Genomic DNA, 23,558 nt, shown 5'->3' on the forward strand with positions numbered 1-23,558 from the left:
GATTGGCAGTCTCCACTGCCTTGTTTAATCCATCCTTATGGACTACTTTTGATCAGTATTAGAATAAATATAATCTAATAAATCTACTTTATCTAACTGATAAAATCCATGTTAGTGGTAGTTTGTGTCACGGAACTTCTATTATTCTATAGTAGCATCCATTTTAATAGAAATAGGGTAAATAGTCATTTCTTATCGTTGGTAGTAGGTGAATGAAATGCAGTACCTCTTTTTCTTGCTGTCTGCATAAGGGATCTCTTTAATTCTCTACATACCTGCCTATAAATCACTAAACAGCTAAAGAATACTACTTTAATAGTTTCTGAAGAATTAATGATTTAGTGATAGAGAGATGGAGAAAGAGTTGTTAGGCCAATTAATTACCAGGAATTTATTAATTAAAGTCTTTTATTCCACTACAGTGTGAAGAATATGTCACAAAACAATAAATATCCATGTCTATTTGTTGAAAAATTATTTGGTGTGCATAAATTTACTTTCATATTTATTGAACTGTACAAGGGGTTACAGATCTGCCTCATCAGTTCATCTTGAAAGCTGAGATGGGATCAACACAGATTAACCTAACAGGATTATGTTAGTTGCTGGTTTTCACACATTGTTATTATTATTAATAATATAGTACTCGCTTCAGCAGCACATATACTAAAATTGGAACAATACAGAGAAGATTAGCATGGCTCCTGCACAAGGATGACTCGCAAATTTGTGAAGCATTCCACATTTTGTTAATGGCAGAGAAACACTTTATAGAAATGCTCAGCATTCCTAGTCATCAGAGAAATGCAAATCAAAATGACCAAGAGATTTCACCTTACCCCCATCAGAATGGCCACCATCAAAAACACAAGTGAGAACATATGCTGGAGAGGCTGTGGAGAAAAGGGAACCCTCCTCAATTGCTGGTGGGAATGCAAACTTGTACAAACACTTTGGAAATCAATCTGGCGCTTTCTCAGACAATTAGAAATAGTGCTACCTCAAGATCCAGCTATACCACTCCTAGACATATATCCAAAAGAGGCTCAAGTATACAACAAGGACATTTGCTTAACCATTTTCATAGCAGCTTTATTCATAATAGCCAGAACCTGGAAACAACCCAGATGTCCCTCAACTGAGGAATGGATACAGATATTGTGGTGCATTTACACAATGGAAAACTACTCAGCAATTAAAAACAAGGAAATCATAAAATTTGCAGGCAAATGGTAGGAACTAGAAAAGATCATCCTGTGTGAGGTATCCCAAAAGCAAAAAGACACACATGGTATATACTCATTTATAATTGGATATTAGACATATAATATTGGATAATCATACTAAAATCTGCACAACTAAAGAAGCTAAGCAAGGAGGAGGACCTGAGTAAGATGGTCAATCCTCATGCAGAAAGGTAAGAAGAGGAAGAGGAAGAAAATAGGGAACAGGACAGGAGCCTACCACAGAGGGCCATTGAAAGACTTTAGTCAGCAATCAAAAACAAGGAAATCATGAAATTTGCAGGCAAATGGTGGGATCTAGAAAAGATCATTCTGCGTGAGGTATCCCAGAAGGAGAAAGATACACATGGTATATACTCACTTATATAGACCTATAAGATATAATAAACATAATGAAATCTATACACCTAAAGAAGGAGGTGAGGGAGGGGGCTACAGCTGAGATACAAAGTGAATAAATTGTAATAAATAATAATAAAGAAAAAATAAAATTAAAATAAAAAATACAGGCATGATCCCAGTATTTGGCAGCTAGAGTCATGGGGATTGTGAATAAGGGCAGGCTGATCTGTTCGGCCATCCTTGTCTCACTATATATATATATATATATATATAGATATAGATATAGATATAGATATAGATATAGATATATTTAAGACACTACACAAGCAGGAAAAGTTGCCCAGAGACCTACCTGTCATTGCAAGACTCAGGCGGGCCATAGACACACAAAGGCCTGCCTGCCACCATATAACGTGACTTCAGAAACCTAGAGGCCCACTTAACACTACACCACACAGTGCAGAAAGAGGGGTCACCCAGGGGCCTGCTAGCCTTATGGCCTGACTACAGCTGGAGCCACTGCAATGTGTAAGGATACGGTAGGCAGATGTGGACCAGCCTGAGCGTTATTAAGAGAGATGGTACTGGAGAAAAGAAGGTGAAGAGGAATAGCCTGTTTTGAGTAGCCAGCCCTATCACCTATGGCCACGGTGAAGTCCTTGCCTACGCTGCTGAGGGCTATGTCTGAGTCTGTGGCTCTGCAATGGAATGGGTCAGTGTCAATGTCCATGGCTCATATTACCACTAGAGACCATGGGGATGTCCCTGGTCTGGGCAGCTGCCTAGGACCATGTGGAAGCCTAGGAGCTGTGCAGAAGTGGCCTTATCCTTAACTGGTTGCTAATCTTTGGAAAGTTGGCCTTGCTCCTCACCAGCTGAAGCATTCAGGAGAGTGGGCCCTGCACCTCACCAGGACAGCACAGCAGAACTGGCCCTGGTGGAGGGGTGCATTTAGCCAGTCCTAAAGGCGAGAATGGGAGAGAGCTGGCGCTGCCACTCCTCTAACTGTGAGGTGGCTTGTGTACAGGAATGATGCAGCCTGCAGCAGTCAGAAGAGCTGACCATGACAGCAGTAGGGATGCCCCTGCCCCTCACTGACTATATCACTTAGGAGAATGATCCATGAATCTCACCTGGGCAGCACAGTGAAGCTGGCACTTGTGGCAAAGGCACTGGTGAGCCAGCCCCGAGGGTGTCATAGCAGGAGAGCTATCCCAGCCCCTGTCCAGTTGCAGCATTTAGGAGAGTGGGCCTTATCCTTCAACTGGGCAGCACAGAAGAGGTGACTCTGGAGGCCTAGGAACAGGACATTTCCCCCTGCTTCCTGCTGATGGCCCCCCAATGGTGTCGGAGCAATGCTGGAGAGCTCATCCTCGTGGTATGGACAAGAGAGAGCTGGTAGGCTGACCAGCTCAGCTACCACACAGGCCCAGATTTAGGGCTTTGAGTTGGCCCACCTCAAAATCTACATCATCTCTGAACTGTTGGGACCATGTGAAAGGGCCAGATCCTAAACCTCAGGATCTCCATGACACAGGGTAACAACAGGATAACTGGCAGAAGTCCTGTTGAGGATACAACGTGTCACAGAATCCAGAGAACTTGAACCAGACGAGTGACTCATTACAGAGAATATTTGCAACTGAAGGTGTGATCATGCTCCAGTGGATATATGTGTATATATATATATATATATATATATATATATATATATATATATATATATTGTGGGTTATAAATAAAAATAAGGAGAATATGAAGTTGAGAGAATTGCCTTGAGTATGTATGGGAGGAGCTAGAGGGAGTTAGTGTAGACTGAATGGATGCCTCAGTGAACTTCATTTCACCATATGTATGTACCTCCAAAATATCTTAAAAACCTAAAATTTTCAGGTTTACATATACTTCAATTACATATATATATATATATATATATATATATACACACACACACACTTTTCATTCTGAGAAGGAAAAGAGAGATACTAAATTGTTTAACGGATATATGAGTCCCGGTAGTGGTGATCACATCTATATATTTAAGGGTTTCAGACAGGAGCTGGCAGATGCAGGGAGCCACATTCATCTTTAATGCTGAATTCATGCCCGGCTAATGTGATTAATGCCACACTCTTCCCACAGAAGTTAACCGAGAGTTGCAGTTATAGGATTGGGCAAGAGGCATCAGTCATTGTTGACTCAGTACTCAAGCTTCTTTCTTTGATAAAAGCACCACGGTTTCCCCTTGGGGACTGCCTGGACGACAATGCCCATAACAGCGTGGCAAGATCAGGAAGCCAACCTCCAGTCTAGAGAAGGATCGTCTGACAACACTGGACCACTCCCCAGGATTAACCACTCTGCTTCTGTTTCCTTTTTAAATATGTTTCTCGGTGTTTCCTTGATTCTTTAACAGCTGCCCACCATGTCCATTCTAAATTAGCTAAAGCATGGTCCTGTTGTGTGCAACCACTCAGTTCCACCAAGCTGTCAATAAAAAGTGATGTGTCATTGATTTCCTTTAAAAAGCTGCCCAATGAGTCACAACCAAGTTAACGATTGTCAGTAACAGTCCAAGTAGACGACACCGTGTGTTTCAGCAACACTGACAAAAAGTAAGATCACACGAGCTATTATAAATTCCTCCCATTCAACCTCATTTGAATAGCATCTGCATTCATCTCTGGGAACACAAGAATGGAAACACTGAAGAAAGAAACTGCACTGCTCTCTAAAAGATAAAGGAAATGCCTCTCTGAAAACTGATTGTAACTCTTCCTATTCTAAGCCAAGAGGTTCTGGGTTCTTAGCTGTTGATTCACAGGCCGTATACCTGCCTGGAAACTAATAAATCAGTTTCTGGGAACATATTTAAGTGTTATTGGTACACAAACTTAGAAATACAGCTTGTAATCATTACCAATGTAAAAACAAAAGTACATATCACGAGAGTAAGTTGTTAGAACACTGCAGCTATTCTTGAGTTAAGACCAAGAAAACTAAAGATGACACTTTTGAGTCTTAGGTACCCTTTGCCTCTTCTAGTTGAAGACACACAAGAACAAAGGAAGGACTGAAGCAATACAGCATCACTTCTATCAAGTTCCACTCTACACTACCAGTTCCATGGGGAGAAACTTCAAGACCCCATTTTTTTTTTATTATTTTTTTCTTTTTAGTTACATTTTGTTAACTCTGTGTCCCAGCTGTATCCCGCTCCCTCATTCCCTCCCCAACCCCACACTCCCTCCCTGGTCTCCTCCCTGCCCCTTTCTAAGTCCACTGATTTTGACCCTGTTTTATCAGGTATCTTCAGGGCTGGCTGCAAAGTCCTCCTCTGTGGCCTAACAGACTGCTCCTCCCCGGGGGGGGGGGGGGGGGGGTGTCAAACAGCCTGCCCTTGAGATCCTGTTAGAAATAGTCCGTGTTCCCCTTACTTTGGAAAACTACTTGGTTACTGAGCTACCACGGGCCACATCCGAGCAGAAGTTCTAGGTTATATCCATAGATGGTCCTTGGTTGAATGTCAGTCTCAGAAAAGACCCTGTGCCCAGATATGTTTGGTCCTTGTAGAGCTCCTATCATATCATACTAACTTCCCTTCTTTCATATGATTCCCTGCACTCTGCCGAGGGTTTGGTTATGAGTCTTAGTGTCTGCTTTGAAACACTGCTAGGTAGAGTCTTTTGTGGTAGACTCCTGTCATAAGTTCAATGCACATCCCATTTGTCTTTCTAAATGAGGATTAATCACCTTCGCCTGTGTCCACTTTCTTGATTATCTTCTTTAGGTGTGTAGATTTCATTATGTTTATCATATCTTGTAGGTCTATATAAGCGAGTATATACCAAGTTTGTCTTTCTCCTTCTGGGATACTCCAATTCATCAGAAGCACAGGAAAATGACCTTAAAGCCATGCTTGCTCAATTATTTGAGGCTCATAAGGAGGAAATGAACAAATCTTTCAAAGAGTTGGCCAGTCAATTGAAGACCCCATTTTTTAACAAGGACGGGAAGAAACTGCTCCCTAAGTACATTTCTACAATGATTACTCCAACGATGCTTTCTAGAGAATCCATGGGCTTTCATATTGTAGCCTCCAGGAATGGGAGCTATTCTGACTCATCCTGAATCTGTAATAAGGTACATGATACCAGCAAATGTGAAGAGATGTAAGGAATGTGTAGATTAATCCTGTGCCATAAGTACATTTATAGACAATGTGTGGGTAGTAGGTCACCTTTCCTTCTTGTTCAAATGTTTTGAGGTTATTCAGTATCTAAACTCAGGTTCAATGTTTTCCCTATGTTGAACCACCATGAAGGCACCAGTGACCATATCTTAGTGATTCTAGAATCATTTTTAATTCCTTAAATACATGTGTTTCTGAAGGATATAATGCAACCGTGAACACTAGTGTCTTTGAGAATTAGCAATTAAATATGCATTTTCTTTATTCTCTTTTCGCCTTATAGCTATCTTAAACATTTTAGAATGTCTTTGTTTTTGGTCACTTATGTTTCTCCATCCCGAGTCCCTAAGCATATAGTTCCAATAGTGACTGGCATTAATACTGTCAGATATTTGAGCTACCAGCTCATCTTTCTAAAAGTATGGTCAGATAAGACCTTGAGCAGATTCTTGAATAATGCTGGAGATTTAATTAAATAACCTTTAAGCATTTCCCCAGATATTCTATAGCTTTATGAACTTTCTCCCAATCATCTCTTACAAGGTCAGTTAGCTTCATCTTTCTACATTTGTCAGTTAGCAACAATGTATATGACCTTGACCACAACAGCCTTCAGTATGAACATTCAGTATTGCCAGGATTTGGAGAATAATTGACAGGGCATAGTCCATTGAAGCTGAAGTAGCAGTGTCATTTCTCTTCGTGAAGCCAGACACATAAAATATAAAGGCTAATCCATGGACTCACAGAGCCCCACTAATCCCTGCAAGCCATAAGCAGCTTTGCAAATTTTATCATGAACTTGCAAAGCTTGTTTGCAGCTCTCTAAAATAAAATCACAGAATCCCTGAAATGTTTGCTTGGAGGACCTGGTAAGGGCACTCACTAGCAGCCTTCATTAACCTCTCTCCAGCCAGCTTCCCTTAAAGTTCTTCTGTGTGGGGATTCTTCTAAAGTTCCTCAGAAGAGCCACTGTCCAGAGCCTCTTCCTATTTAAACCCACTCAAAGTAGATTTTTTCATATCATTAAGTTATACCTTTGTTAATAGACTTCTTAAAATGCAATAGATTCAAGCAGAATCAAAAGAAAAAATAATAAATCCTATAAAGAAAATTAACATAATACAATTGAAGCAGATACACCAGGTTTTTCTAAACTCCTGTTTTAAACATTTGAAGATGCATTCATACATTGCATTTTTATTCAGATAGAGTATAAAATAATTCATTATTTGGTATGCATTAACGTTTTCAACCTTACCTACTACAAACCTATTTTTATTTAAAGTGTTTAATTTCAAACAATCAATACATGTTGTAGCTAAAGTACCTGAAGTAACTGCTTTTATTTTCTCAATATAGTAAATCAACATCATACCTTAAAGTGCACTCTCTTGGGAGACTTACCTAGCCACACATCAATACTCTTTGATGAAATCATCTCAAAATACAGTTCATTTATATACTTATGGAACATAATATATCATAATATACCATAGATAATTTCTATCTTATTGGGTCTCTCCTCCTTCAAACTGAAAACTGGATTTCATCTGTGTTTATTCTGAATGTCCTGAAAGTCACTTAATAACATTTACTTAATAACATTTGCTAAATTGCATATGAGTTGTGGACTTTTGGATTATGAAGATATAAAGAAAGGTATTTTTAGTTTGATATGTGATAAACATTGTTACAAGACATTTCAATTCTATATAATTTCTTTTTTTTTCCTTTTTTCACAATTTATTCATTATATATCCTGATTAAAGCCCCCTCCCTCAATTCTTCCCAGTCCCACCATCCCTCCCTTTTTCTCCCTACCCCCTTCCCTTAGTCTACTGAAAAGGGGAGTTCTCTTCCTTTGCTATCTGCCTGTAGCTTATCAAGTCTCAACAGGACTGCCTGGATCCTCTTCTTCTGTTGCTTGTTTAACGCTGCATCGCCAGTTGCAAGCAATGAAAGAGCAGGCAACTGAGTTCATGGCAGAGGCAGCCCCTGCTCCCCTTACTTGGGAACCCACATGGAAACTGAGCTGCTAGTTGGCTACATCTGACCAAGGGATCTAGGTTCTCTCCATGCATGGTTCTTGGCTGGTGCATCAGTCTTGGCAAGACACACTGAGCTCAGATTTCTTAGCTTTGTTGGTCTCCTTGTGGGGCTACTGTCCCTTCCATATCTTTCTATTCTGTGCCCTCCCCATTTTCTTCCATAATATACCCCGGGCTCTGCCCAAAGTTTGGCTGTGAGTCTCAGCATCTGCCTGGATCCCCTGTTGGGTGGAGCCTTTCAGAGGACCTCTATAGTAGGTTCCCATCCTGTTTCCTCTCTTCCACTGCTTCTGGTGTCTATCCTGTTTGCCATTTTGAATGAGATTTAAGCATCCTCCTTAACTATCCAATTTCTTCATTGAGAATTAAGGTTGATATTATAATAGCAAATATATAACAAGAGAAATAGAATATTACCAAAAGAAATTTTAATGATCTCTTCCACTAGCAGACAAAAAAACCGAAATGGTAGATAGATAGAAACAGCACTCAATACTAAGTGATTAAAAGCATTCCATGATTAAAAGTTAGAACAATTAACTATGACAAGTAATAGCTGGAGAAAACTTTCCTACCATATACATGATATTAATTATAAGTCTAAAAGGTTATAGAAGTTAATTACCTTTCTAAAGACTCTTGAGCATAGATAAAAATAACCTGAATAAAATTATTCTGAGTACATTGATTTGATACTCATATACATTATCCTGTTTTCAAAATATCTAAGACTCAGTGTGCAGAAAACTATTTCGCTAAGTGTCACTCTAAAGATGTCATAACATGATCTTTTTACTGGATGAGTCCAGATATTAATATTTTTTGAGAAAAAAAATAATCATAGCTTTTTTTGAGTTTTCAAATGTTAAGGTTACAAATATCAACTTCAATACTGAATACATAAAGTTAGATAAATCAATTTATATCTTCTATTGGTTTTAACCAGACTGAATTAGTTCATAAGATTCATTTTAAGCAATAAGTCTAGGCAAAGGTGGGCACATATTTAGATAACAATGAATCTTAGACAAAGTTACTCACAGAACACACTGGTAGTCAATAGTGCTGAGCTTTGGAATTACACCTCCTAACTCAGTGTCAAATGGTACACAAGCACAGATAGCCACCAATACAGTCAGGATATGATTTCAACAAATGTCGAAGAAGTCTTGATTTCTAGTTTCATCTCAGGTCTTTATTATAGTAAGTTTAATTAAGGCATTTTCTGAGCTATATCAGAGAACTGAAGGCAAAAAACATCACTCACACAATGTGAGAATACAGAGAGGAGACATCAAAAAACAATCACCTAAGACAGAAATCAATGAGCATATAAACTGGTTGGAACAGGGGAAAAAAAAAAAACACGATAATTTTTGGAGACTTGCTGAAAACAAATTTAGTCTCATTTAAGTGCGAGAAATTCTTCAGGGTCAATATCCTGATAAAGTTTCTTATACTCTTATGGTTTGTGTAGAAAATGTCACCTCCAGGTAATTGAATGCTGAGAGCCCCACTAGTGACACTGTGTTGGCAGATTGTGGAACATGTAGGAGGTGGAGCCTAACTAAAGGAAGTGTCTTGGCTTTCACCTTTATAGCCAAGCCCTACTTGCCGATCCACCCTGATAGGAGCAAGAAGCTTCAAGCCCCTATGCAACTCTCAGAGCCTTTCCTGCTACCATATCTCCACCTTTTTAACTGTAGATTCAGTGGGCTAAAATCAATCTTTTCTCCCTTGCCTCTTCTTGGTTATATAGTCATATCCACAAGAAATACAGTGACATAAAATACTGGCACCATTGCTGTGATGGACCTGACTGTACAGCTTGTAAACCTTTGGAAATAATTTGCTTGAGAAATGTGGAAGACTTTAAAGGTGTGGGTTAGAGAATCCTGGAGTCGTGCGAATAAACCACAATGAGTGATTCTGGTGGATAACTGGGAGGTGAGAATTGTAATGGACGTCTTTGTTTCTTTAAAAACTCTTGTTATGTAAATATGATTTTGTTTTAATTGCAAGTGTGAGATTTCAGTTGGGCTTTAATTTGCCCCACAGCGGATAATTTTCTCAGGTGGGGAACGGCCTTTGACTGGTAATGACCTTCCTCCTGTAGCGTGGTGAGGGACAGGGTCCAGGGCTTTGAGGATATAAATATGAGAGCCCAGGAAGAGAAAGTATGGCATGCGGTGGTGGTGTGTGTGGAGTGGCAGTTTGGAGAGACCAGAGATGTACAGTGTAGCAGTTTGGAGCAAACAGATGAGAGATGCTTTAGGGCCAGGGACTTAGAGGAGACTGCTGGCTGCATTTGCTATTGACAGAGATTGGTATAGCCCTAAAAGAACTCATCAACCCTAAACTTCAGGGAGAAGTAACGGGGTCTGTCTCCCCTCTCCCCACTAACTGTCTCTTTCCTACCTAGGGTTGGGGGTTGGAACAGAGAGGTTTTAAGGAGCCTCAAATAAATTAGAGTTTAAAAATGAGTGGTACAAAGAACACTTATAAAACTGAGGACAGTAGAGCTTATTTTTTTTCCTTCTGCAAACCACACAAAAACAAGGCGTTATCCTTTGTTAATCAGGAAGGACTAAAAGAAACCATCACTTAGATTTCCTTATAGCTGTAGGCTCTAAGAGAAGGCCCTTTCTCCAATCATCAAATTTAAGGTTATCTGTAGCTCCTATGAAGCTTTATCCTGCACACTGAAATCCTTTAAGTTTGAAACTCTGCATGCCAGACTTTAATGTGGACCAATTACCTCACTGTTTGTTTAAATATGTTCACAATTCTTTGCCACTATGTCTGAGGTTCAGACCATGTCCAGTTGTTAACTCCTTCCCAGCTAATTGAGCTGTGTTACCACTGTCACACTCAGGTACCTATGTTCTTCCTCTGCTATGCGAGAAAATGCAAGGTGCTTTAGGGAATGTAGAAACTGACTCCCAAGCAAACCAGCATTTGCACCTCAGCTCCATCGCTGTGTTAGTTGTGAATTTCTTATTGCCACACTTTATAAGGGTTATTTAACACCTTTCTATCTATAGAATTCTCTAGTGCATCTAAAGGTACTTAATTTTTGGTTAAAACTTTTTCTGAGATTTATGTTACTTTGTTCCCCACTTAGGGCTGGCGACCTTCTTCACACCAGCAGCAGAAGCAAGAACATTGTTTCCAAGGGTGAAATGTGTTAGTCCCAGAACCCAAAAGCCTTATAAAGGACTTTTGCCTTCTATTTGGTAAAAGTTACAAGAAATATTAATTCATGCTTCATCTCTGTGGAGGTGTTAAATAACCTATTATTCCCTTAACACCTGGTGTTGACAAATCCAAATTACTGCCTGGATTGTGAAATTTTGCTTCAAAACATTTTATATTTTTATATAGATTACATGTGGCTATATTTTTGCCACAGTGGTAAAATTGATAGAGTTGTGACAGAGACTGTTTAGTCTGCAAAGGAGAATTTTTTTTTTTTTTTTTTTTTTAGTATTTGGCTCTGCGGAAGCAGTCTGCCAACTGCCACCCTAAATCTCAACATATTTGATTACTTCTCCAATGTGTCAGAAATTTGAATCTTGGTGGTGTTAGTGCCTCGCCATTTGGATGCCATCTATTTTGCTACATTTCTAAAATACTGCCACAGCCAGCTTGTCTATTCTACTAAAACAAGTTTACAAGCTGGTCAGAACATCCGCTGACTTTTAATTCCGCATTCATCAATGATTAACCATTCATAGCCTCCCATTGTCTTTCTCCGGCGCATCAGTGGTACCCAGGAATACTGTAGCATTTTCTTAACCCACCTCTACATCTCAGTTACCACCTGGGCAACTCCATGGGAGTAGTCCCACCCACAAACTGAGCTCCCACCAATGAAACTTGTGCATAACATTTTTATAGCTAGACTGAGTCTTCGTCATAAGGTAGCAACAGATGTATGATGGTGCAACTTTTAAGCCACACTTGAGTGTCTATGTGTGTCTACCCTAACTACCAACTCTCTTCAGTTCCTCTGCCCAAGAAAGACATATTTAATTATTAATTATATAAATTATTTATTTCCTTTGAAAGAAAAAAAAAAGAGACAGTTTGACATACACAGATTCTGCAGTGGTGCCCTTTAAAAATCAACTCCCAGAAGTGAGGGAGTCAAGACTAAGGCAAAGAAAGAAGGGGATTTGTGATGCAGTCACAACAGAAGCCTAAGCCAAGCACCAGGGAGCCCTGTAGCTGTGCAGGTTTCATCTATAGAGAGTCCCCAAGTTGAGACTTCCATCAAACTAATTTTACCCTTATATCAACCAATTTGAGACATGGGTGCAACCCAGGTAAGGCAGCCATCTGTAGCCCCCAGCCAATCCTGAAGACCGTTACATGGATAAGCTGTTAGCAGGTAGAGTCTTCAACAATTGATGCAAGGAAAGTATGGACTCTGACCTGGAGGAAATAGGGTATTCTGAACAACAGAACTGTGACCAGGGGTGATGGGAAGAAATCCAGGGTATGGTAGTGTCATTTGTGAGATAGCTAAAATCGCAGGAAAACAATAAACACTGGATTTTAACATTCTTGTACATTGCTCCCTAGTAAAGATGACATTGCATGCCACATCATGTCTGTTGCTCGTGTGAAAGTAAAATGACCACCACTCTGAGAAGTAGCATTTCAGTTTCTAAAAACAGCCGTTGGTGTCCTCCATATTTAGCTCAAGCTTGGGTTGCCCCATAATGAGGCTCTATGACTATAGCTTCTAATGTTACTAGAAGACACAGTCTCACAGCAAACTCCCTGATTCTCTGGCTCTTACAACCTTTCATTCCATCCTCTGTAGCATTTCTGGACCTTTAGGTGCCAGAGTGTTTTGTAGATGTAGCACTGGAAATGGGTTCAACAACTCTCCATTTTGGTTAGTGGTGTGCTGAATAAGAACGACACCAGTGAATGCGCCAAACCAGAAGGGGAAGAGCCCATGAGACCTCAACATTATAGGGTGAACTGCAGGCAACTGAGGAAGGCTGGGAGTTGGAGAGGTGGTCTTCCCCAGGAAAGAGCACACAAACTAATTGTCCGTGGCCAAACAGTCATCCCCAACACTCACAGCCAAGTAACATTTTATGGATCCAACAGGTTATTTTTAGGAACATATATGTAGATGCAAATACATATATGCATGCAAAAACAATTAGTGAAAAAGGAGACCAGGAATTTGAAGGAGAAAGAAAGGGGCATCTTTCTTTGAGGGTTTGTGGGGAGGAAAAAGAATGGAGGAATGTTGTTATTAAGTTGAAATCTCAAAAATAACACCCTCTATATTTGTACTATTGTATAATCCAGCCACTCAACTATAGGTGATATATTTCAAACAGATGAAATTATATACTAATTCAAAACTGTGTGTGAAATATATACCATGACTTTATGCCTAAAAACTAAAAACGCAGCCACCCTTCAATGGCTGAATGGTTAAACAAACCAGACAACATTTACACTGTAAAATAATAATTAACAACTAAAATGAAATAAAATATTGACCACAAATAACCTAAACGAATCATCAGTCTCAATGAAAAATGCCAATACAAAAGATTGCCCAACGCTTGCTGTCTGGTTTCCTTCATATTGCATCCTTCAAATGATAAAACTAAAGAAATGAAAAACAGATGAATTCTTTTCAAGGATTAATAGTGGCCAGAAATTAGGGAAGATTAAAGAAAGAGTTAGCTAGTTGTAAAATGGTAGCAACTAAACCTGTGGAGAGACTATTCTGTGTTTTGGCTGTAATAAGACTCATCATAGAAATGGCAGCTGGGAGGTGGTGGAGCATGTCTTCAATCCCAGCACTTATGAGAGAGACCGAGGCAGATCTCTGAATTTGAAACCAGCCTGGTCTAGAAAGTGAGTTTGAGGCTACAAAGAGAAACCCTGTCTCAAAACAACAGCAACAACAAAGAAAAACAATAAAACCCAAATTAAACAAAACAAGAAAAAAAAACAAAAGAAAAAAGAAAGGAAAAGAAATGGGACTGTGGAAAGTTGTTGTTGTCTGAGAAGGTGACAGAGTTGTGTCCATGTGGCTGTTCTGATTGTGTTACTGCTGTATTACACTAAAACGTCTACTAGTTGAGGGGAACAAGTTGATTCACATGTAAAAATATTTGTATTCCTGCTTTGAATGAATGTGTATGGGCTGACAATTACCTCAAAATAGAAAACCTAAAGGTCCAGTTATGGAATTTGTGCATCAGAGAAAACACTTAGTGAATTTTGTTAATGGGGAGCTTGAAGTTGTGTACAGGGGCAGCATTTGTGTGTACGAACAGTGATGTCTGGTTGAAGGAAGAGGGTTTGAAAAGCTCTCCAAGCAGAAGTTAGAGATGTAGAGCAGAAGGGAACATTAAAGTCTCGGTTTCTTTCCTTTCGATGGTTTGTCTCAAGATCATGTCAGACCCTCTTAAAATACATACATTCAGTTCTCAAGTTAGAAATTTCACTTTAGAAACACAGATACCACGGTCTTCCAGAACACCACGTAACATTTCGAACAAGATTGCTTGAGTGTGAATATTGGTATGAGCTGCTGACAGTAAGAATACCAAGATTATTGTCACTACTTTTATGTTTGTTTTCAAAACTCACAGGTTCAGAATTGCACCTCCATTAAAAAATTGCCAGACTCTTTTTGGATCCACACAGAAAGAAAATTAATTAATGTAGGTGCTGCTCAAAAATAGAATAAGGTAAGGTGCCTGAGAGCATTTCAGGTTTTCTCATTTTCAGATAGATCCAAGTAGGAAAGGATGGCTGCCACGGAAGCAGACTCAGGGTTTGACTTAATCACCCAAGTTGGGCTTACCGTTTGTGGTGGTATGAATGGCTGCGGTATACTCATGTGTGTGAGCGCTTGGCCCAGAGAGAGTGGCACTCTTAGATGGTGTGGCCTTGTTGGAGTAGATCTTGCTGGAGGAGGTGTGTCTCTGGAGAGGTGGGTTTTGCCCTCTTGTAAGGTGAGGTCTGGTTAGAGTGTCTGAGTCTCCTCCTGCTGCATGAATATCAAGATGTTGCACTCTCAGCTTTTCTCCAGCACCGTGTCTGCCTGCATGCTGCTTTGCTTCCCACCATAAGGAAAATGGACCAAACCTCTGAACTCTAAGCGAGTCCCAACTAAACGTTTTTCTTTATTAGAGTTGCCATGGTCATGGTGTCTCTTCACAGAAATGGAAACACTACTTGAATTTATATGAAGAACAAAACAACAAATTTTACACAATTTTTAATAATAAACAAAAGATTTTTAATGAAAAATTCTTTGCTTCAATTAGCCAAAATTAAATTTTGGCACAAATTCCAAAAAAATACCATTAAACCTAATTCCACAGTCTGGAAAGACAGCTCATCAGTAAACAAAGTGTTATGTTTTTCAAGAAGTCTGGGAATTCTGTTCCTGGCATTCTTACTAGGTGGCTCACAATTGCCTGTAACTTCACACACAGGGGGACTGATCTACAGAGCCCACACAGATATCTGCACACACACACACACACATGCACACATACAGTTTGTTTGTTTTTTTAATAATTAAACCACCTTCCAACCCTCTCTCACTCTTCTCCTCGCAGAGGGGGCTACAGTGGATATACAGAGTGAATAAATTGTAATTAACAAAAAATAAATAAATAAAATTTTTAAAATCTTTCAACCTAGTAATGCCCAAGATGATAGACAGTCTTTTTGTTATTATTTTTACCCCATATAAAGTAAATCAAGGGGGAATCACAGGTTGATTGGTTTGTTTGTTTTGGGTTTTGTGTGTGTGTGTGTGTGTGTGTGTGTGTGTGTGTGTATTTGTCAAATAAAACTTTTTTAAAAGAATTAAAAGAATGTTTCCATCCTTCATAGTTTCTATTTAGTTAAAGTAATGATGCTCAGTTTCCTTCTTCTCACTCCTCACAAAGATACAGTAAAAGCCTTCACCAAAAACATCAGTGTGTATGGCTTTCTCATTATGCTCTAAATTGACTTTTTCCAAAGATATCGTCAGAAAGACTGTTAATTTCCATATTTTTATGTAAATGATTTTCCAATAATGATAAATTGGCAATTAAAATGTGACATAAGAGAAAACATGATGGAGAAAGGTTAATTTGTGTTACCATAAGTAGAGAAATTTGATTTTATATAATACACAACTGTCTTTATTATTTGTGACTAAATGGGTATGGGGAAGGACAGAGAGCCAACTTGGCTGACTACTGCAGAACCTTGACTGATGAACTATACAGATCAAAGCCCGTGTCTAGATTTGTATAATCCTATGTCTTTACCCACTTAGTAATTAATTTCAATGCATACACATCCCACAAGTTACCCTAAGAAACAAACTACTATTAACCTAAGTGAAGGCTGAGTGTGGCTTGGTTATTCTTCCCAGTCAGAGCCACTGCCATCACTGCCGTAATGGTATCCACCCATTTCATATTATTTTTATTCCAACTTCTATATGTATATGAAAATTTCATTCCGAACTAAATAGGTTAACATGAAGTGTTTGTTATTCATCAAGAGGCACCGGCTGTGCTCTGCAATAGAAAATGCAAACTTAAATGCAAGATGCTGTAGTTCTGTTATGCCATCACCTACAAAGTCACAAGGAGCCCTTGTTTCCTTAGTGAATAGGATAGAATTGCTGTACTAGTGAGTGAGTCCAGCTTTTCATAAAAACAAATGTTAGTGTTTGTTTTTCAATGTGTGTTTTAGGGTTTATCACACTGTAAAGCGGTTGGCTTACTCTCCCAGTTTATAATGTCTCATTACATCATTAAAAAATTTCCTGATATACATAAGGAACTCAGTGGTTGTCCTACCAAGTAAATAATTCTAATCAAGATGAAACATGTCATTTTAATACTCATGTAGATTTTTGCATGTGCAGTCTCTAATCAGGTTACATATCTGTTTGTGCATTTTAGATAATATTTGATGCAGTATATTTAAGTATGTAAAGGATACAGTATTAACATCTATTTTTTGATCCAAATGGTAACTTAGATGCTTTAAAGTTCTTCCATCCTTGGTCATCAATCATATTTGTCAGTCCAGAATGAAATCCCGAGTCTCAGTCTGAGAGAATGATAGATGTTGGGTTAAAACCAAAATGCAGACTTGAATTAAATTTATCTACATTTAAAGTTTGAAACTAAAGAACCTCTGTCTACATAATGAAGGGTCCCTGTGCAGACATATTTTGATATGTTAACCTTTATATTAAATGGCTACAGTGTTCAAATATCTCAGATTAGTGGATGGATACTAAAGTATAGTGTGTATATACCTGCTGGAAATCACTAGACTCACATAGGGTGCTGGTTGCAATTCAAATTTTGGAGACATTATTTGACATAATAGAATAGAATGGTCTTGGCAAGGGGAAAAAATGACATTGAAGACTGCTCTCTGGATGATTCTTTTGTTTTACAAGCTTATTTAGCGCAAGATCCCAGCTTTTCTAGTCAGTCAGCCCTCTGGGAGCTGTTCCATTGTCAGAACAATAACAAGGATAAAACAATTTTATAACTGGAATCGGTCATGGCCCTTCATCGGAATGGGTCTAACCTGTGCTCTCAAAGACTCCTCGTTTGCTAAGAGCCACATCCGCACTGACAAGAGTCCAGGAATCCCTGTTAGGCTCAGCAGTGTAATCACGGTGAAGAGCTGATGGTAATTCTTAGTTGCAGACCATTTTTATCTTTGAGGACAGAATATAATTATGAAACCAAAAGCATAAAACTTCCCTCTCAGAAGCAAAGCATCAATTATCTCACTCTCAGCAACATACTGCCTTTGCCTTTTTACTTTATTTCTGAGAGAAGTAGCTATGTAGAGACGGGGGCAACGACTAAAACCCAACTTTCAGCTTGGGGCTTAGGGGCAGAGACCAGCTGTCTAAATTAATAGGCAAGTCATAGATTTGGTACCTGACACCAATTAGACTGAGAAAAGAGCAGCATTAATGGAAATTGAAAGGAATCCCATAGCACCTCTGCTGGGCTTTTCCTTACAGCACATCTCCCAGCTGCACCAATGTGACGTCTGTCAAAAGCTTAAACTTGGTGTCTAGAATCCTTTGGTGGGAAGAAGGAACAGATAAATTGAGACTATGTATCAGATATTCACTCCATTTACAGAAGACCAAAACGGCTAATCAATTTTGATTTAAGGAATCAAATTACACAGAAAACAATGCAACTGAATCTATTGAAATATACATTCTGAAAATATTGAGAAACTGAAGTAAAGTTATTTGAAATGGTTACTTTTTTATTTGATCATAGATGAAGAGCATGTGAACATAACCCTTGGGATGAAATATGAATTGGGTTGCAATAATTATGCCTGTGCGCTTGAGAAACTCTGGGTAAGAGGGCCTTCTCCAGTAGTGGAATCCCACAAGCACCATGTCCCTGATGGCCACTGTGGCGCTTGCTCTGGCAGCGCCATCTTCTCTTGGGAGCTTGTTAGAAATGAGAAATGCCAGAGTCCCCCGAGACTTGCTGAAGCCAAATCTGAACCCTAAGAAAACAGCAGATGAATGCAACCACATTTGCATTTTAGAGGCATCATTTTAAGCTTTTAGCTAAGCTGCTTCTTTTCTATTGGTTTGGAAATAGTTTGCTAAAGTTAACATTTATATTTTGGTAAGTTCCTACATAAGAAATGATTACACAATGGAAAGCATCTGTGAAATCATGTTTTACAATTCTTTTCCAATAGATGAGAATTGTAAGGGATGGAATTTGGAAAATGACAAGTCCAAAGTCATACAGCTATTTCAGAACAGAGCTAAAATGCAAGCTCAGATATTTTTGTCTCCAAACATGGAAGGAAAATAAGCTTCATCAGAATTGATGAAGATTATGGTATCTTCTATGTTTCCATCACAAAACTCTATAGTTTTATTTACTTGAACTATTTGTACAACTTCAGAAAAAGGCTATCAGTTGTGTCTAAAACAGACTCTGACACTAAATTTTCCTGTCTCTAAAAACTGTTGTTTACTCCTTCAGAGCAAATGAGTTCTGATCTGTCAGACCTTTGATACCAGCATATTCATCTCTGATGCTGGATAAGTTTATTATGTCTAAACACCATTGCAACACAAATGGGTGCCCAGGAAGCCAAGGGAAACCAATGACAAGATAGATGGGTGCCAGAGGGCAATTTTCCTTTTGCAACAGTGGCAAACTGGTTGCTTAGCATTGCTGAGTCAGTCAATAAGTCCTGAACCTCAACACAGCCTAAGCTCCACTCTTCAAAGATGGGGTGATTTCATCAACAGAGGTATCCAGTGAGTGGAACAATGAGCTCATGGCTACATTATACATGCTACGGTTACTGGTGATCTTTGTAAAACATCGATCCAACAATTCGAGATAAAGAAAAACTGGAGATAGACTGAGACATTTAAATGAGATACGCTTTTAAAGGAATCTTAGGAAGGGTTGGGATATAGCTCAGTTGTTCCAGGTCTTGCCTACCATGTCCAAGTGCCGAGTTTGATGCCTAACACCGCATAGGTGTGATGGCACAGGCCTTCAGTCTCTCTCTCTCTCTCTCTCTCTCTCTCTCTCTCTCTCCCAAACAAAGCTATATAAAGTGATTCCCAGCATAAAAGATAGATAAAGCTTACAAAATTCTCAAAGTATAAGATGTAGTATTCTGAAACTTCTAAAGCGGTGGATCTCAACCTTCCTAATGCTATAACCTTTAATACAGTATCTCATGTTGTGGTGAACCCCAACCACTGAGTTTATTTTTGTCATTACTTCATAATTTTGCTACAGTTATAAAAAAGAACATAAATATCAGATATGTGACTCCCCCATGTTGAGAAGCACTGCTTTAAAACATCTAAATTAGAAGTAAGTTAGGTACTTGGACAGGGAAAGAGGTGATGAAGTGGTGTCCTGGTTTGTGCAGGAGTTTCCCGCAGCATCTCAGGACCTCCAGTCACACTGTGGTCAACTTAACCACCTTAACTCTTGGGAGGTTCATGGATTGAGGAACACACAGTTGAAGTAGTCAGAAAGAGGAGATGAGTTTGGGGTCATAAATGAAATACAGAGTACGAAAGCTGATAAATACACATGGAATAACAAACACACAGTGAAATCACATTTTATTTTGAATGCCCTCATAAATTGAATTCGTTTGAGGCGTGTGTCATATGTTGTTCATTTTTCTGAATGACTTCTGAGTATTCTATTCCTCTGAAATCACTCCAGTAATATCCAGAATTAAAATTTTATAATTGCTGAAAATTATAAATGAATCAATATCATACTGTACTGTATAGTATTTATTGGTAATTGTGCATTCTACAGATAAAAAGTTTTTGGAATTTCTGGAGCAGAGTATGCACGTACCATTTGGTAAATTCTAATTGAGCTGGGCCATTGAAGAGTCACATGGGAAATTATCTTGGGTATCTTTGGCAGAGAAATACTTAAAAAAATGTTCAACATCCTTAGTCATTCAGGAAATGCAAATCAAAATGACCCTGAGATTTCACCTCACCAGAATGGCTAAGATCAAAAACTCAAGGAATGATGCATGCTGGAGAGGTTGTGGAGAAAGAGGAACACTCTTCCATTGCTGGCGGGAATGTAACCTTGTATAGCCACTTAAGTAATCAATCTGATACTTTCAGAAAAGTAGGAATAGTGCTACCTCAAGATCCAGTTGTCACTCCTGAGCATATATCTGAAAGATGTTAAACCATACAACAAGGACATTTGCTCAACTATATTCATAGCAGCATTATTCATAATAGCCTGATTCTCAAAACAACATAGAAGTCCCTCAACCACAGAAATTGTGGTTTATTTACACAATGGAATACTACTCAGCAGTTAAAAACAAGGAAATCATGAAATTTGTAGGCAAATGGTGGGAACTAGAAAAAAATCATTCTGAGGGAGGTATCCCAGAAGCACAATGATACACGTGGTATATACTAACTTATAAGTGGATATTAGGCATATAATATAGGATAAACATACGAAAATTCATACACCTAAGAAGCTAAGCAATAAGGAGGACCCTGGGTAAGTGATTAATCATCACTCAGAAAGACAAATGGGATAGACATCAGAAGAGGGAAAAAAACAGGTAACAGGACAGGAGCCTACCAAAGAAGGCCTCTAAAAGACTCTACCCAGCATTGTATCAAAGCAGATGCCGAGACTTATAGCCAAACTTCGGGTAGAGTGCAGGGAATGTTATGAAAGAAGGGGGAGATAGAAAGACTTGGAGAGGATAGGTACTCCACAAGGAGAGCAACAGAACCAAGAAATCTGGGCCCAGGCATCTTTTCTGAAACTGATACTCGAACCAAGGGCCCTGCATGGAGATAACCTAGAATCCCTGTACAGATGTAGCCCATGGCAAGTTAGTAGCCAAGAGGGCACCCTAGTAAGGGGAACAGGAACTGTCTTTGACATGAACTCAGTGGCTGGCTCTTTGATCACCTCCCCCACAGAGGAAGACATTGCAGACAGTCCTGAGGAGACCTGATGGGCTAGGGTTAGATAGAAGGGGAAGAGGACTGCCCCTATCTGTGGACTAGAGGAGGGTCGTGGGAGAAGAAGAGGGAGGGAGGGCAGGATTGGGAGGGGACGAGGGAGGGCACAACAGCTGGAATACAAAGTGAATATTGTAACAAATAAAAAGTAAACTAAAAAAAGAAAAAGAAAAGAAATCATTTAATTGGGGCCTTGCTTACAGATTAAGAAGGTTAGTCCTCTATCATCATAATAGGAAGCAGAGAGCATGGCCCAGGAGCCATAACTGAGAGCTACATCTTGACTCACAAGCACTAGGCAGAGAGAATAGGAAAGGCCCGTGCCTGGTGTAGGCTTTTGAAACCTCAAAACTCCCTCCCACATGATAAACATAATCCATCAATGCCATGCCTCTTAATCCTTCTCAAATAGTCCCACTCCCTTGTGACTAGGCAAGCAAACACAGAAGCTTATGAAGGCTATTCTCATATAAACCACCACACCTGTTCATACATGAGCACATATACATATTCCTTGAAAACTAAACCTTAATAAATAATTACATATGATATATAGGTGGCTCTGCCTCAAAATAGCTGTATACTTACAGCTATTTTTCATATATATTAGAATCACTCAGGTAGTCTGCTCTGTGATCTTAATGTCAGTATGATTTTGGATGTCTAATGTTCTTGGAAATTATGTCATGAAGCATGGCTTTTCAATCTTATCTTTGATTGTCTGGAGGTGGCATTATTTTTCTCTTTTCCAAGCTAAACAAATATCTTTGAGATTATAATAATGTGTCAGAGATAATAAAAAATGACTTTACTTACCATGGCAAATACTTGCATTGATTTAATCATGTTCTGTGTTGCATAAAAGGCAAAAGAATAAATTGGATACTATGCAAATCAATGTAATAAATCTGTTATTGGAATATTAGAAATATTGTTAGGAATTTTACCAGCTCTGTTAAAATCCCAAGTAGTTTTAGAGCTTCAGTCAGTTGGAGTATTTCCAAAGATATATTTCATAATTTCCGAAAACCTTTTTATAACCAGCCTAATTTTTCCTCTGTGCTTAGTAAATTCTGCTTTTCCTTAATTAGGTGAAATATAAATGCCCACCCTGGAGCTACCATACATCTTTACTATTGAGTAACTACATAATTTTTCAGTGTAAATCATAAAAGAGAAATAAAATGGTATCAGAGATGGCACAATAAATTATACTTGCAATCAGATCATTCTTATAACCTTGAATAAATGAGAGGTGGGGTTGAAAGTCATTTCCACAGCAGCCCATTTGTCAATTAAAATTATCTCGCTGTGGAAATACAAAGCTTCATTATGCCTGTTCAGCCAATATATAGGAATGTGTTCCAAGTGCCACATCTGTCTCCCATCTATTCATATCCCAATTCATTTAAAGAGTGATTTTTCCTAAAGGAAAACTTAACAGTCAGATTCAAACCTCCAAGTTAATTTGGGAGAGCAGGTAAGAATTCAAAAACCTTTGGCCCACACAATAAATCCAGGAAAGATTCTTGTTCTGTATTTAAAACGAATGATCCTTAATTGAAATTATTACAAAGCTTGCTGAAGTGCAAATAAAGAAAATCACTTTCATCTAGGCTAAAGTCCCCTTGTGTTCCAGCTGCCCTGCTCAAAACCACTAGCCATACACTACAGAGAAAATCGGAGTCAGATCATGGGAAGTAAAGAAAGCAGAGTATGTTTGTGTCTGCCATTGTGTTTTCACTACAAAAATACTTTTTAGTAGGCAGATACATTGTAACTGTCTTATACCAATTCCTGTGGCTATGAGTAAAATAAAGTATGCTGATAAAGTAAAGGAACACCATATATTGAGGAAAGAAAGCTGAATTATAAATTATGGGACACTATAGGGTGTTTTTCTTTTTTTTTTTTTTTTTTCAGAAAAAAAGCTCGTACAAAAAATTAATAATATTTTTAAAGTAACCAAGTAGGAGCTGGAGAGTAGGCTCAAAAGTGAAGAGCAACTGTTGCTATTTCCCACTTCTTACATAAGATTCCCTGCACACTGCCCAACAGTTGTCCATAAGTCTCAGCATCTGCTTTGATAGTCTGCAGGGCAGAGGCTTTCAGAGGCCCTCTGTGATGGGTTTCTAGCTTGTTTCCTGTTTTCT

The 23,558-nt window shown here is 38.8% G+C and overlaps 1 non-coding gene across 1 annotated transcript; it reads left to right on the top strand.

Moving 5' to 3' along the window:
* Positions 1-642: 642 nt before the first annotated feature.
* On the top strand, positions 643-749 carry LOC129689859 (U6 spliceosomal RNA). The gene has a single exon (XR_008722183.1). It is a non-coding gene; the product is annotated as a U6 spliceosomal RNA (small nuclear RNA).
* Positions 750-23,558: the final 22,809 nt, after the last annotated feature.

Source organism: Psammomys obesus, unplaced genomic scaffold (genome assembly GCF_907164565.1).
Source record: "Psammomys obesus unplaced genomic scaffold, mPsaObe1.curated_primary_1811, whole genome shotgun sequence".
In the NCBI taxonomy this organism is placed as follows: Eukaryota; Metazoa; Chordata; class Mammalia; order Rodentia; family Muridae; genus Psammomys; species Psammomys obesus.